General features: G+C 48.7%; 1 long non-coding RNA gene across 1 annotated transcript in view; it reads right to left on the bottom strand.

Moving 5' to 3' along the window:
- Window positions 1-222: 222 nt before the first annotated feature.
- LOC131186920 (uncharacterized) overlaps window positions 223-13216 on the bottom strand; it is a 37067-nt gene continuing 24073 nt past the window's right edge. The window contains exon 4 of the long non-coding RNA XR_009152450.1: window positions 223-599. This is a non-coding gene — a long non-coding RNA (uncharacterized LOC131186920). The remainder of the gene's footprint in view (window positions 600-13216) is intronic.

Here is a 13216-nt window from a genome sequence, read left to right as displayed (position 1 = left end):
CAGAGGGAGGTTATCAACACCCACCTATCTCAAGTGGAACACAGCCAGAGAGCTAATTTCCAGACACAGGGCAAGGCCAAACTTGGCACAGAGTCACAAACAGAAGTTTCAACTCTTGAATCGGCCAGATGAACTAGAATAGAATAGCATAGAACAGATCGGAACAGAACAGAATTTTTTATTGGCCAACTGTGATTGGACACACAAGGAATTTGTCTTTGGTGCATAAACTCTCGGTGTACATAAAAGAAAAGATACATTCGTCAAGAATCATAAGGTATAACACTTAATGATAGTCATAGGCTACAAATAAGCAATCAGGAAACAATCAATATCAGTATAAATCATAAGGATACAAGCAACAAGGTTACAGCCATACAGTCATAAGTAGGAGGAGATGGGTGATGGGAACGATGAGAAGATTAATAGTAGTGCAGACTTAGTGAATAGTTTGACAGTGTTGAGGGAATTATTTGTTTAGCAGAGTGATGGCCTTCGGGGGAAAACTGTTCTTGTGTCTAGTTGTTCTGGTGTGCATTGCTCTGTAGCGTCGTTTTGAGGGTAGGAGTTGCATCAGCATCCGAATTTTGTTAGGTTTTCTAGAAGAAAATAGAGTAGAATTTTTTATTGGCCAAGTGTTATTGGACAGACAAGGAATTTGTTTTTGGTGCATAAACTCCCTCCCTCCCTCTCCCTCCCCCTTGTCTCATATCTTTCTCCATCTCTCTTGTATCCGTCCCTCTCTCTCTTACTCCCTCTCTCCCTCCATCTCCCTCCCTCCCTCTTGTATCTCCCCTCTCTTTCTCTCTCCCTCCCTCCCTCTTGTATCTCTCCCCTCCCTCCCTCCCTCTCTCCCTCCCTCCCTCTCTCCCTCCCTCCTCCTCTCTCATCTCTCCATCTCTCTTGTATCTGTCCTCTCTCTCTCTCTCCCTCCCTCTCCTCTCCTCCCTCTTGTATCTCCCTCCCTCTCTTCTCTCTCCCTCCCTCCCTCTTGTATCTCTCCCCTCCCTCCCTCCCTCTCTCCCTCCCTCCCTCTCTCCCTCTCCCTCCCTCCTCTCTCATATCTCTCTCCATCTCTCTTGTATCTCCGTCCTCTCTTTCTCCTCTCTCCTCCCTCCCTCCCCCTCCTCCCTCTCTCATATCTCCCTCCATCTCTCTTGTATCTCCTCCTCCCTCCTCCCCTCCCCTCATATCTCTCCATCTCTCTTGTATCTCCTCCCTCCTCCCTCCCTCTCCTCCCTCCCTCTCTCCTCTCCCTCCCTCCTCTCTCATCTCTCTCCATCTCTCTTGTATCTGTCCCTCTCTCTTACTCCCTCTCCCTCCATCTCCCTCCCTCCCTCTTGTATCTCCCTCCCTCTCTTTCTCTCTTCCTCCCTCCTCTTGTATCTCCTCTCTCTCCCTCCCTCCTCCTCTCTCCCTCCCTCCTCTCTCCCTCTCCCTCCCTCCTCTCATATCTCTCTCCATCTCTCTTGTATCTCCGTCCTCTCTTTCTCCTCTCTCCCTCCCTCCTCCCCCTCCCTCCCTCTCTCATATCTCCCTCCATCTCTTGTATCTCCTCCTCCCTCCCTCCCCTCCCCTCATATCTCTCTCCATCTCTCTTGTATCTCCTCCTCCTCTCTTTCTCCTCCTCTCTCTTTCTCCTCTCTTCCTCCATCTCCTCCTCTTGTATCTCCTCCTCTTTCTCTCTCCCTCTCCCTCCCTCCCTCTTGTATCTTTCCTCCTCCTCCTCTCTCTCCCTCTCTCCCTCCCTCTCCCTCCCTCTCTCTCTCTTCTACCCCCTCTCCCTTCCTCCCTCCCCCTCTTGTATATCTCTCTCACACAGAGAGAGCTTTCAACTTTCAAAAAGCCATTTACTAGCGGTACACTAGCTCAGAGTGTGCTAGCCTACGTTTCACCCCATGATGGAAATTGCGGAGGCTTCTCTTCTTGATCCAGACGTCTCTCTCTCTCTCTCTCTCTCTCTCTCTCCTTGGGATCATAGTTAATCCAGTCCCCTTGTAAAAGGAGAAGACAGGCTGGATGGGTGTAATCCCCTACTTCCTCCCGGCCGTAGGCGATTGACTGGAGGGGCCTTTGCACTTAAGGCATGAATAAAGAATGCAGGGATGGAGGCTTTTCTCATCCACTGCTAGTCCAGAATGGGTGGAAAGAGGTCCCTTGTGAGATATGGGGGCGGGGGGGGGGACGGGCAGCGGAGTGGGGGGGCACTGCCCGCAGCCCACGGGGCTGACCAAGGTGACTTAACAAGGAGGCCCCTGGGAAGCGGATGTGTGAATGGCTGCGGTTCACTGGAGGGAAAATCGCCTACAAAGAGCCACGTATAAATATTGTGTGAAATCTCTTGGCCCCTTCAGATTTCGCCAAACGCCCGGATCCATTCAGAGGGGCAAATTCCCCACCAGGGTCCCATTCAGGTGGCATCAATGGGAATTTTTTTTTAATTGAGAGCGCCGTTCATTCAGAAGCTTCTGAATTGGGGTGGGGGTGGGGGTGGGGAAAGGCATTGGAAGGATGAACAGAGCACTTTGTCTTAGGCCAGCTTGGGGGTGGGGGTGGGGGTGGGGGAAGAAGGCTGCGGGGTTGGGGTGTCAAAATAATAGAAAAGCAACTGTTTCCAACTCTGTAGCAAGCTTTTGGTGGGGAGGGTTTTTAATCCTTTGGAGTTGAGGGGCGTGTGCTAGGAAGAAGTGGGGAGACCGACATAAGAGAGAGAGAGAGAGAGGCAGAGAGAGAGAGAGAGACAGACAGAGAGAGAGACAAAGAGACAGAGACAGAGAGACAGAGAGAGGGGGGGCAGAGAGACAGAGACAGAGAGAGAGAAACAGAGAGAGAGAGAGAGAGAGGCAGAGAGAGAGACACACAGACAGAGAGACAGAGGAGAGACAGAGAAAGAGGAGAGACAGAAAGACAGAGAGAGAGGCAGAGAGAGAGAGAGACAAAGAGACAGAGACAGAGAGACAGAGAGAGGGGGGGGAGAGAGACAGAGACAGAGAGAGAGAAACAGAGAGAGAGAGAGAGAGAGGCAGAGAGAGAGACACACACACAGAGAGAGAGAGAGACAGAGGGAGAGACAGAGAAAGAGAAAGAGGGAGAGACAGAAAGACAGAGAGAGAGAGGCAGAGAGAGAGAGAGAGACAGAGAGACGGAGAGACAGAGACAGAGAGACAGAGGGGGGGCAGAGAGACAGACAGACAGAGAGAGAGGCAGAGAGAGAGGCAGAGAGAGAGAGAGAGAGAGACAGAGACAGAGAGAGACAGAGAGAGAGACGGAGAGATAGAGACAGAGAGAGAGACAGAGGGAGAGACAGAGGGAGAGAGATAGAGAGACAGAGAGACAGAGAGAGAGACAGAGGCAGAGAGAGAGACAGAGAGAGGGAGAGACAATGGGTGGAAACTAACTAAGGAGAGAAGCAACTTAGAACTAAGTGAGAACAATTAATCCGTGGAACGACTTGCCTCCAGAAGTTGAGAATGCCCCAACACTGGAAGTTTTAAAGAAGAGATTGGATAACCGTTTGTCTGAAGTGCTGTAGGGTTTCTTGCCTAAGCAGGGGGTTGGACTAGAAGACCTCCAAGGTCCCTTCCAACTCATGATTGTTGTTGTTGTTGTTCTTATTAAGCCCATCTTTGCTACAGACCTCTCCCGTCCTGGACGTAAACAGTTTTAATTCCTCCCCTCAGGACGCCACTATAGGGCATTGCATGCCAAAACAACTAAACACAAAGACATTTCCCCCCCATGCCATCGCTCTGCGGAACACCTAATTCCCACAGCACTGTCTAATTGCCTGAGGATATTTTCCCATGTAGTAGAGTTTTTATTGCTACTCCTCCTTCTCAACTTTCCTATTCCCTTCTCCATAAGATTGGTATCATATGATTTCTTGTTCGTATCTTCTGATTTAGGATTGTGCCTTATGATTTATCACATTGTTGTTTGTATGCAGAGCTTATGCACCGAAGACAAATTCCTTGCTGTGCGCCCGATCATACTTGGCCAAGCAAAGAATATTCCTAGGTTCCTATTCGTTTCCACCAATCCCTGATAACATTTGACGTGAAGCCTTGTCTGTCAATGCGAGAAATTGAATAGCCTGTGTTGGAAGAAATATCTATCTCAGAGATGGCTAATATTTTTCGGACCGAGTGCTTGGACCAGTGGTGAAATCCAATTTTTTTTACTACTGGTTTCTGGGCGTGGCCTGGCTTGGTGGGCGTGGCCTGACTTGGTGGGCGTGGCTTCATGGGCATGGCAGGGGAAGGATACTGCGAAATCTCCATTCCCACCCTACACCAGGGGAAGGATATTGCAAAATCCCCAGTCCCTTCTCACTCCTTGCAAAATCTCCATTCCCACCCCACTCTGGGGCCATCCAGATATTTGCTGGTATTTGCTGGGTCTCCGAACTATTCAAAATTTCCGCTACCGGTTCTCTGAACTGCTCAAAATTTCCGCTACCGGTTCTCCAGAACCTGTCAAAACCTGCTGGATTTCACCCCTGGCCCGGAGCATGTGCGCATGGCGCCCTCGCATGCACCCCACCCCCGCACATGTACGTGCGGCCCCCTGCATTTCACCCCACCCCCCGCATGCCCTCCACCGCCCGTACATGAGCAGCAGAGACCTGACAACCAGCTGGCCAGAGGGAGGTGCGGTGGAGCTGAACTGTGGCACACGTGTCATAGGTTCACCATCATGGATCTGTCTGGTTCAGTTCCAAGTGGGGAGAAAGACGCTGGAAACATAGAGGCTGATGGGAAAGATGGTTTAATGATGAAGCAAAACCACCAAGCACAGCAACTGACCACATGGAGTTGAGAGAAAGAGGTATTTATACCCCCTCTTGGCCTTTGCACTTGAACTTCCTGTTCCTGTGCAAGAATATGTATTCTATTGGTTGCTGTAGGGATCGCGGCTGATTTTGTAGGCTGTCTGAGTCCCAGGCTTGGTAGAAGCTTGCTGGGTGATGCAATGAAGGGGCTTGTGTTCTGAAAGGGTGTTGAACAATTCCTAATGTGTCTCAATGGCCTTGTCCCAGTTTGGATATTGAGTGAGGGCTAATCCCATCATCCTGAAGCTGAAGATCTTTTGTCTTGTAGATAAGATGGCCCAGTCTTTCTGGGGCTCTTAAGAAAGATGGGAGCTGCTTTCCCAGAGCAAGTTTCTTCTTTAGGGAAATATAATAGTCTGCCTATTTCCCAAAATATTTCATTGTTCTAGGAGGGGTGACTTCCCCCAGTCGATCCCAGAGCCAGTCTTTTGACCCAGAGAATCTAAGAACCAGGACTGGCAGGCCCGGCTAAGAAGCAGGAAAGTCAGCAATTGAGAGTTATAACTTGGCCAGATGTTAGCACAAGTTGGATTCCTCGGGCATTGTGACAAATAACTGTTTTCTGTTCCTGATGGACACTAACCAGCCTACACAAGTCTTTGAGCTGTGCACCCCATGGGAGGGTTAAGTTAGTGGATCAGGACTAGGCAGGGGTGGGGCTGCTGTGGGTTTGGGAGAACCTCTAGTTAAGATTCTGTGCAGTTCGGAGAACCCCCAAATCCTACTCCTGTCTGGCCCTGTCCTGCCCATCCCGTCCCTCCCAGGAGTCCCCACGCAGCCTGTTTTGGATGCAGGTAAGTGCATGCATGGAGACTCGGGGAGGGTGAAAAATGGGCATACTGGAAGTTCTGGAGGCCCATTTCTGGCCTCCAGAGGGCCTCCAGAGCCTGGGGAGGTTGTTCTCGCCCTCCCAGCCTCAAGAAAAGCCTCCGGAGCCCGGGGAGGGCAAAAACACCCCCCACTCCCTGCCATGGTGCAGGAGGCTGACTAGGCCACGCCCATCATGGCCACACCCACCCAGCAACCTGGCAGAGAACCCCTTGCTAAAAATTTTGAAGCCCACCCCCGGGGACTAGGCCTGGGTAAAATATTTGCGATTTGAGTCCACTTTCTTGCCCTTATACGGATCATCACAAACACTTGCAATGCTAATAAGGAAGCCAGGCAAGGGTTTATTGGCAAACAAGGCAGAGAGAGACGAAAGCATGTACAAAGTTGAAAAAGCCGACCTAATCCTCCAATACTTGGGGAGGGGCCTCCATATGGAACAATGCTGGTTCGGAAGGAAGCCGTCTTGGGAGACACCTGGATTGATGGGAGGTGGCGGCAAGGATCACCATGGCAACAGGGTCTGAGCCCTGGGAGAACTCAAGAGGCCACATTGAAGGCGCCTGATTGATGGGTTGGCGTTAATGAAATCGGACCTAATATGATAGACAAGATTTCTTTCCCCGGCCAGACAAATGCCAATCCGTATTTAATGTGGCTGACTTCCTGACTGCTCCTTCTCTCCGTTGATTCATTAAGTTAATGTAATCCCGAGTTGTCTGGAGAAATTATTTAAATTCCCTTTTCATCCCACCCCTCTCCCTTTCCTTTGGGTGGGGGAATAGCTAGACTCTAGCCCACTTTTCTAGCCAGGGGTGCAAAATGCCAGCCAATCAGGGCTGGGCTTGCTGGGGGTTTGCAGGGGTTCGGGAGAACCTCTAGCTACGATTCTGCGCAATTCGGAGAACTCCCAAATCCCATTCCCAGCTGGTCCCGCGCAATCCACCCCTCCCCTTCCAGGAGTCCCCACGCGGCCCGTTTTGGATGAAGGTAAATGCAGGGCATGGGCGGAAGTTCGGGAAGGCCGGAAACGGACGAGCCTCCAGAGCCTGGGGAGGCCATTTTTGCCCTCCCGGAAGCTCGAAAAAAGCCTCCGGAGCCCAGGGAAGGCAAAAATGCTCCCCCCACCCCCGTGTGGTACAGGAGGCCAACTAGGCCACGCCCACCATGGCCACGCCCACCCAGCAACCGGGCCGAGAACCTCTTGCTAGGGTTTTTGAAGCCCACCCTTGAAGCCAATGCAGTGATTGTAGTGCTGTTTCCCCTTCTTAAAATATTAAAGGACCCAAAGCATCATGTTGCAAACACGTGAATCTCAAGAACCCAATCCTTTCTTTGCAGACCCCGATATTTGAAGGGGTTTGCTTTGGGGCTGAAGGCAATGAGCGATAGATAGAACACGGGCTTAAAACTTTCTGCAGAAAGTTGGTGAAACTTTTGAGTTGGCGGTCTAGTAGATGACTTTTCTTCTACTTTCTCACTTTCATTATACGCTATTGCCCTCCTCTGGCAGGAGGTAGGCAAAGCAAATCCTAACTTTCCATGAGTGCTTCATGAGGCTACGTTGGGGGGTTCAGAAAGCTCCCCCTCTTTGCGCTTCCTCCTAATCCTTGCTGGCTAGGGGGATTCTGGGAGTTGTTGAAGTCCACCGGTCGTAAAGCTTGCAAGTTGAGGAAACTTTTAAACTAGGATGTTAGAGGGAGATTCCCAGGTTTAGAAAAAAGGGGGAAGGAGATATTAACAGATTAACAGAGCTGGAAGGGACCTTGTAGGTCATCTAATCCAACCCCCCCAGCCCCCCACCCATCCATCCAAGCAGGAGACCCTACCTACGCCATTTCTGACATGTGGCAGTCCAGTCTCTTCTTGAAAGCTTCCAGTGATGAAGTCCCCACAACTTCTGAAGGCGAGCTATGTTTAAGAAGAGATTGGACAACCGTTTGTCCAGAATGGTATAGCGCAGTGGTGGGACCGGAAGCGGAAGGCCTGTTTTTTGCTCTCCCCAGGTTCCAGAGCCTTTCTAGGAGCCTGGGGAGGGCGAAAACAGCCTTCCCAACCCTCCTTGGAAGCCCTCCGGCGGCTGGGAACAGCTTGTTTCCCGACTTCCGGTGGGCCTAGAAGGCCCAAAAATTAGCTGGTGCAACACTAGGGCAACACTCGCGTGCCCACCGATACGGCTCCACGTGCGCCATCGTGGGTATATGGTCTCCTTCCTGAAGCAGCGGGTTGGACTAGAAGACCTCCAAGGGTCCCTTCAGATGCTGTTACTCTGTCTTCTGTAACATGTAGGTGTTTCAGGGCTCCAAAACTACCCCAAAGCAAAACCGTGCCCTTAAAAAAAGGGACGGAAAAAAGAAACTGTAATTGAGTCTCACAAAACAAAACTGGGGGACTTTTTAATTGCTAAAAAATATTAAAGGCAGCATCTTCCCGCCTCCTCCTCTCGTTTCTAGGATCTCTTGACCACCGTTGGTACCGCTGTGTCCTTTTCTATAGGCCTTTCTTCACTTTTGCAAGCTTTTGCACCAGCAGGGAAACACGTATTATACCCCAGCCCGCGATTCTCCATCTCTTCCTCGCAGCAAATTCCCCTCCATCCGGCTTGACTCCCGGTAGCAACCAGGAGTTTAAGCAGAGTCTTTCTCGAAAGCTAAGTGCTCGGAAAACATTAATGGCTCCCGCCTGCACTTAGCAGCATGTCGTGGGTGGATTCATTAGCTTAATCACAGAGGCAATTCAATCTCAAGCTGCATTGATTTGCAAGGTTCCTGGTGTTTGCTACAATTTTTCTGCTTCATTGACTAGCGCTGAAGCCTCTGATGGTGTGGATCACAACAAATTGTGGCGAGTTCTCAAAGTGACAACCGTCTTATTTGTCTCTTGAGAAATGATACATGCGGGTCAAGAAGCGACAGTGAGAACTGGACACGGAACCACAGATTGATTCAAAATTGGGAAAGGAGTCCGGCAAGGCAGTGTATACTGTCGCCCTGCCTATTTAATTTATATGCAGAGCACATCCTGAGAAAGGCAGGGCTGGATGAATCGCAACTTGGAATTAAGATAATTTTATATGTGTCTCTTGCAAACATATCACATCTTTTTTAAATTGTTTCAAATAATGGAATATTTTTCTTCTTTTCTGTGCTGAATTCAAACTATTAACATTCCATGTCAAAAATTTATTTGCCATCACTGGCCTCTTGAAGCTTTTGAGCAATTAGCTGAAGACTCTCACTCTTCGGCTTGGCTCCTCCCACAGCTTCAGTAGTAGAATCCCGTAGGAATTAAGAACCCAATCCAGTAGTAATTCCAGTAGTAGGAATTAAGATTGCAGGGAGAGATATCAACAACCTCAGCTATGCAGATGATACCCCTCTAATGGCAGAAAGCGAAGAGGAACTGAAGAGCCTCTTGATGTGGGTGAAGGAGGAGAGTGCAAAAGTTGGCTGGAAACTCAACGTTAGGAAAACTAAGATCATGGCGTCCAGCCCTCTCAATTCCTGACAAATAGATGGGGAAGAAATGGAGGGAGTAACAGATTTTATTTTCCTGGGCTCCAAGATCACCGCAGATGGGGACTGCGGCCAAGAAATTAAAAGACGCTTGCTCCTGGGGAGGAAAGCCATGGCAAATCTAGACAGCATACTAAAAAGCAGAGACATCACCCTGCCAACAAAAGTGCGTATAGTCAAGGCTATGGTTTTCCCAGTTGCAATGAATGGATGTGAAAGTTGGACCGTAAGGAAGGCTGAGCACCAAAGAATTGAGGGTCTTTGAACTCTGGTGCTGGAGAAGACTCCTGCGAGTCCCTTGGACTGCAAGATGACCCAACCGGTCAGTCCGATCAACCCTGACTGCTCTTTCGAAGGCCAATCCTGAAGAGGAAACTCAAATCCTTTGGCCACCTAATGAGAAGGAAGGACACCCTGGAGAAGAGCCGAATGCCGGGAAGGATGGAGGGCAAAAGAAGAAGGGGATGGCAGAGAAGGAGGTGGATGGATGGAGTCACTGAAGCAGTCGGCGTGAGCTTAAATGGACTCCAGGGGATGGTAGAGGACAGGAAGACCTGGAGGAACATGGTCCATAGGGTCATGATGGGTCGGACATGACTTCGCAACTAACAACATTTTTTTTTCTGGTGGCTACACAAGAGCCTTTTTATTTTTTGCTGAGACTCGTCGAAGAAATATTTTCCATCCCCTTGAGCCAGGCACACTCCCTCTCCGAATGGAAAAAAAAAAAAGGTTCCTGATTCCCATCGCTAGGGAGAAAAGGTGTCACAGTTAAATGCCCTGTCACTTAACTGTCAAAATTAATCACAGGTTGTTTTGCAGATAGCCTCTCCGCTCCCTTGGCCTTCTTGCTGAGAGGTAATTTAGTCCTCTTGCCTCAAAAAAACGAGAAAATGCTTTTTCCCCTCCCATCCAATCCTCACCCTCTTTCTTCTTCTTCTTTTTCTTCTTCCTATTCTTCTTTTGAATATATATTTTTTATTTGTTTTCTCTTTATATGCACTTTGTGCTTGATGAACAGTGTACTCTCTGGGTCAATTCGTTTACATAGTAATTACTTATTAAGTTCCTTATTTCTGCTTCTTCTATCCAGCCATCTGTGAAGCTGTGTATAACTCTAAGTGCTATTGCTACCTTCCTTCCTTCCTTCCTTCCTTCCTTCCTTCCTTCCTTCCTTCCTTCCTTCCTTCCTTCCTTCCTTCCTTTCTTCCTCCCTCCCTCCCTCCCTCCCTCCCTCCCATGGTTAGAATGCAGTATTGCAGGCTAATTCTGCCCACTGCCAGCAGTTCGTCCCAAAAAAGATGTTGAGACTCTAGAAAGAGTGCAGAGAAGAGCAACAAAGATGATTAGGGGACTGGAGGTTAAAACATACGAAGAACGGTTGCAGGAACTCGGTATGCCTAGTTTAATGAAAAGAAGGACTAGGGGAGACATGATAGCAGTCTTCCAATATCTCAGGGGTTGCCACAAAGAAGAGGGAGTCAAGCTATTCTCCAAAGCACCTGAAGGTAGAACAAGAAGCAATGGGTGGAAACTCATCAAGGAGAGAAGCAACTTTAGAACTAAGGAGAAATTTCCTGACCGTTAGAACAATTAATAAGTGGAACGACTTGCCTGCAGAAGTTGTGAATGCTCCAACACTGGAAATTTTTAAGAAAATGTTGGATAACCATCTGACTGAGATGGTGTAGGGTTTCCTGCCTGGGCAAGGGGTTGGACTAGAAGGCCTCCAAGGTCCCTTCCAACTCTTGTTATATTAAGGATGACTCAGCCTTCGGAGGTGGGTAAAATGAGGTCCCAGATTGTTGGGGGGCAAGAGTCTGACTCTGTAAACCACTTAGAGAGGGCTGCAAAGCCCCGTGAAGCGGTATATAAGTCTAAGTGCTGTTGCTATTCCTATATAGGTTTTCCTTATATCCCCTCTTCTTTTGAGATGGCCCACAAGGAGCACATTGCTCTAAGTATGCCTTTTAAAAAAACAGAAAGAGAGAGAGGCAGGTTACAATTGCCTGATACTTGTGGCTTTTCCCCTCCCCACCCCTCCTCTGCCTTCCTTAGCCTCTTCTTGATTTGCAAAAGGCTCCTTTGAACCCTCCACTTCTGTTGAGAACTGCCCAGTGCAGAGACCTTAATGCAAGGCAGCATCTCAAACATGTGCTAATAGGGTCTTAATTAGCAGAGTGCTTTGTCTGCAAAAAAACCCAAAAACCTCTCTTTGCTTCCATGCCAATGTAATTAATATTAAAAGACCACTTCCTGGAATTGTGAGGATGGGGAGGAGGGGGGGATTGAACTCCCCCCCTCCCCATTTGCCTTAAGATTTCATGCATCCCGTTTGACAATCCCTTATTGCCACAGGTCTCTCTGAGCGCCAGTGGTTTAAATTACATCATCAATTTGCTCTTCATTTGCTTAGGTGGTGGTTTTGATTCCTGCATTAAATCTATTCTCTAGTCCTTTTTCCTCTCCAGTTCTGTTTTTTTTTTCCTCCCCCCTCTCCTCCTTGTTCCTCCTCTTTTACTTTCTTTTCTTCCAGCCAACAGCAACCTATTCTGTGATCTATTCTGCACCTATCTATTCTGCATTGAAAAGCCCACCCGATGCCTTTTTTTTTTAAAAAAAGGACTCGTTTACACATCGCTCAAGTTGTAGGGTGACAAACAGGGGTGAACAAACAGCAGGTTCTGGAGAACCGGTAGCGGAAATTTTGAGTAGTTTGGAGAACCGGCGAATACCACCTCTGGCTGGCCCCAGAGGGGAGTGGGAATGGAGATTTTGAGGTATCCTTCTCCCAGGAGTGGGGAGAGAATGGGGATTTTGCAGTACCTTTTCCTCTGGAGTGGGGTGGGAATGGAGATTTTGCAGTATCCTTCCCCTGGGGTGAGGAGGGAATGGAGATTTTGCAGTATTCTTTCCCTGGAGTGGGAAGGGAATGGGGACTTTGCAGTATCCTTCCCCTGGGGTGAGGAGGGAATGGGGATTTTGCAGTATCCTTTCCCTGGAGTGAGGAGGGAATGGAGATTTTGCAGTATTCTTCCCCTGGAGTGAGGAGGGAATGGAGATTTTGCAGTATTCTTCTCCCTGGAGTCGGGAGGGAATGGGGACTTTGCAGTATCCTTCCCCTGGAGTGGGGAGGGAATGGAGATTGTGCAGTATCCTTTCCCTGGAGTGGGGAGGGAATGGGGACTTTGCAGTATCCTTCCCCCAGGAATGAGGAGGGAATGGAGATTGTACAGTATCCTTCTCCTGCCACGCCCACCAAGCCACACCCAATGAACCGGTAGTAAAAACTTTTGAAACCAACCACTGCCCTAATCCTTCTGTTCATTAAACGAGACAAAACCCAATTCCAGCAACCGTTCTTCATATGTTTTACCCTCCCGTCCCCTAATCCTCTTTGTTGCTCTTCTCTGCACTCTTTCTAGAGTCTCCACATCTTTTTTTTTTAACATCGTGGCGACCAAAGTTTCATAGTTCTTTGTCTTAATGGGGGGAAGCAAATTTTTCTATGCCTTCCCCCCCCCCCAGTTCCACGATATCTGTTTTGAATCCTATTTCTCCCCAGAGTGTAAGAGAACGTACTTGCCGCTTCTTTTTATATTTATTACAATTGGGAATCGCCCAGAATGAAATACGGCCTTGCAAACCCAACCTTGCAAAAGATTGATTTCTCCGAGCATTCTAATATTAGCTGGATCCAGTGCAAACTGGTGGGACGGCTGCTGTGTGTTTGTTTTTTTTCCCTTTCTCCCATTAAAAAAATTAAAGCCATTTCACAAATGAAGCCATCTCTGGGAACGAGACTGGCGAAGAATTCTTAATTTAATAAAGAGGGTGGAGGTAGGGGGTGGGGGCGAGGAAATCCATCAGGGCAATTAATTTAATTGAAAAGCACTGCAGAGGAGAGCAAGCCAAAAGAGAAATAATTAAAAAAAGAGTGCATTTTCTCCTGACAGGAGTGAAGTAAAAAAAGAAATATACAGTATCTGGGCATTTTGGCTCTTACTTCCTGCTGCTCTCAATGCTTTTAGCCTTTTGGCTG

The sequence above is a fragment of the Ahaetulla prasina genome, chromosome 18, assembly GCF_028640845.1.
Source record: "Ahaetulla prasina isolate Xishuangbanna chromosome 18, ASM2864084v1, whole genome shotgun sequence".
NCBI lineage: Eukaryota > Metazoa > Chordata > Lepidosauria > Squamata > Colubridae > Ahaetulla > Ahaetulla prasina.
The sequence above is the reverse complement of the archived record's forward strand: the minus strand, read 5'-3'. Positions and strand labels throughout refer to the sequence as shown.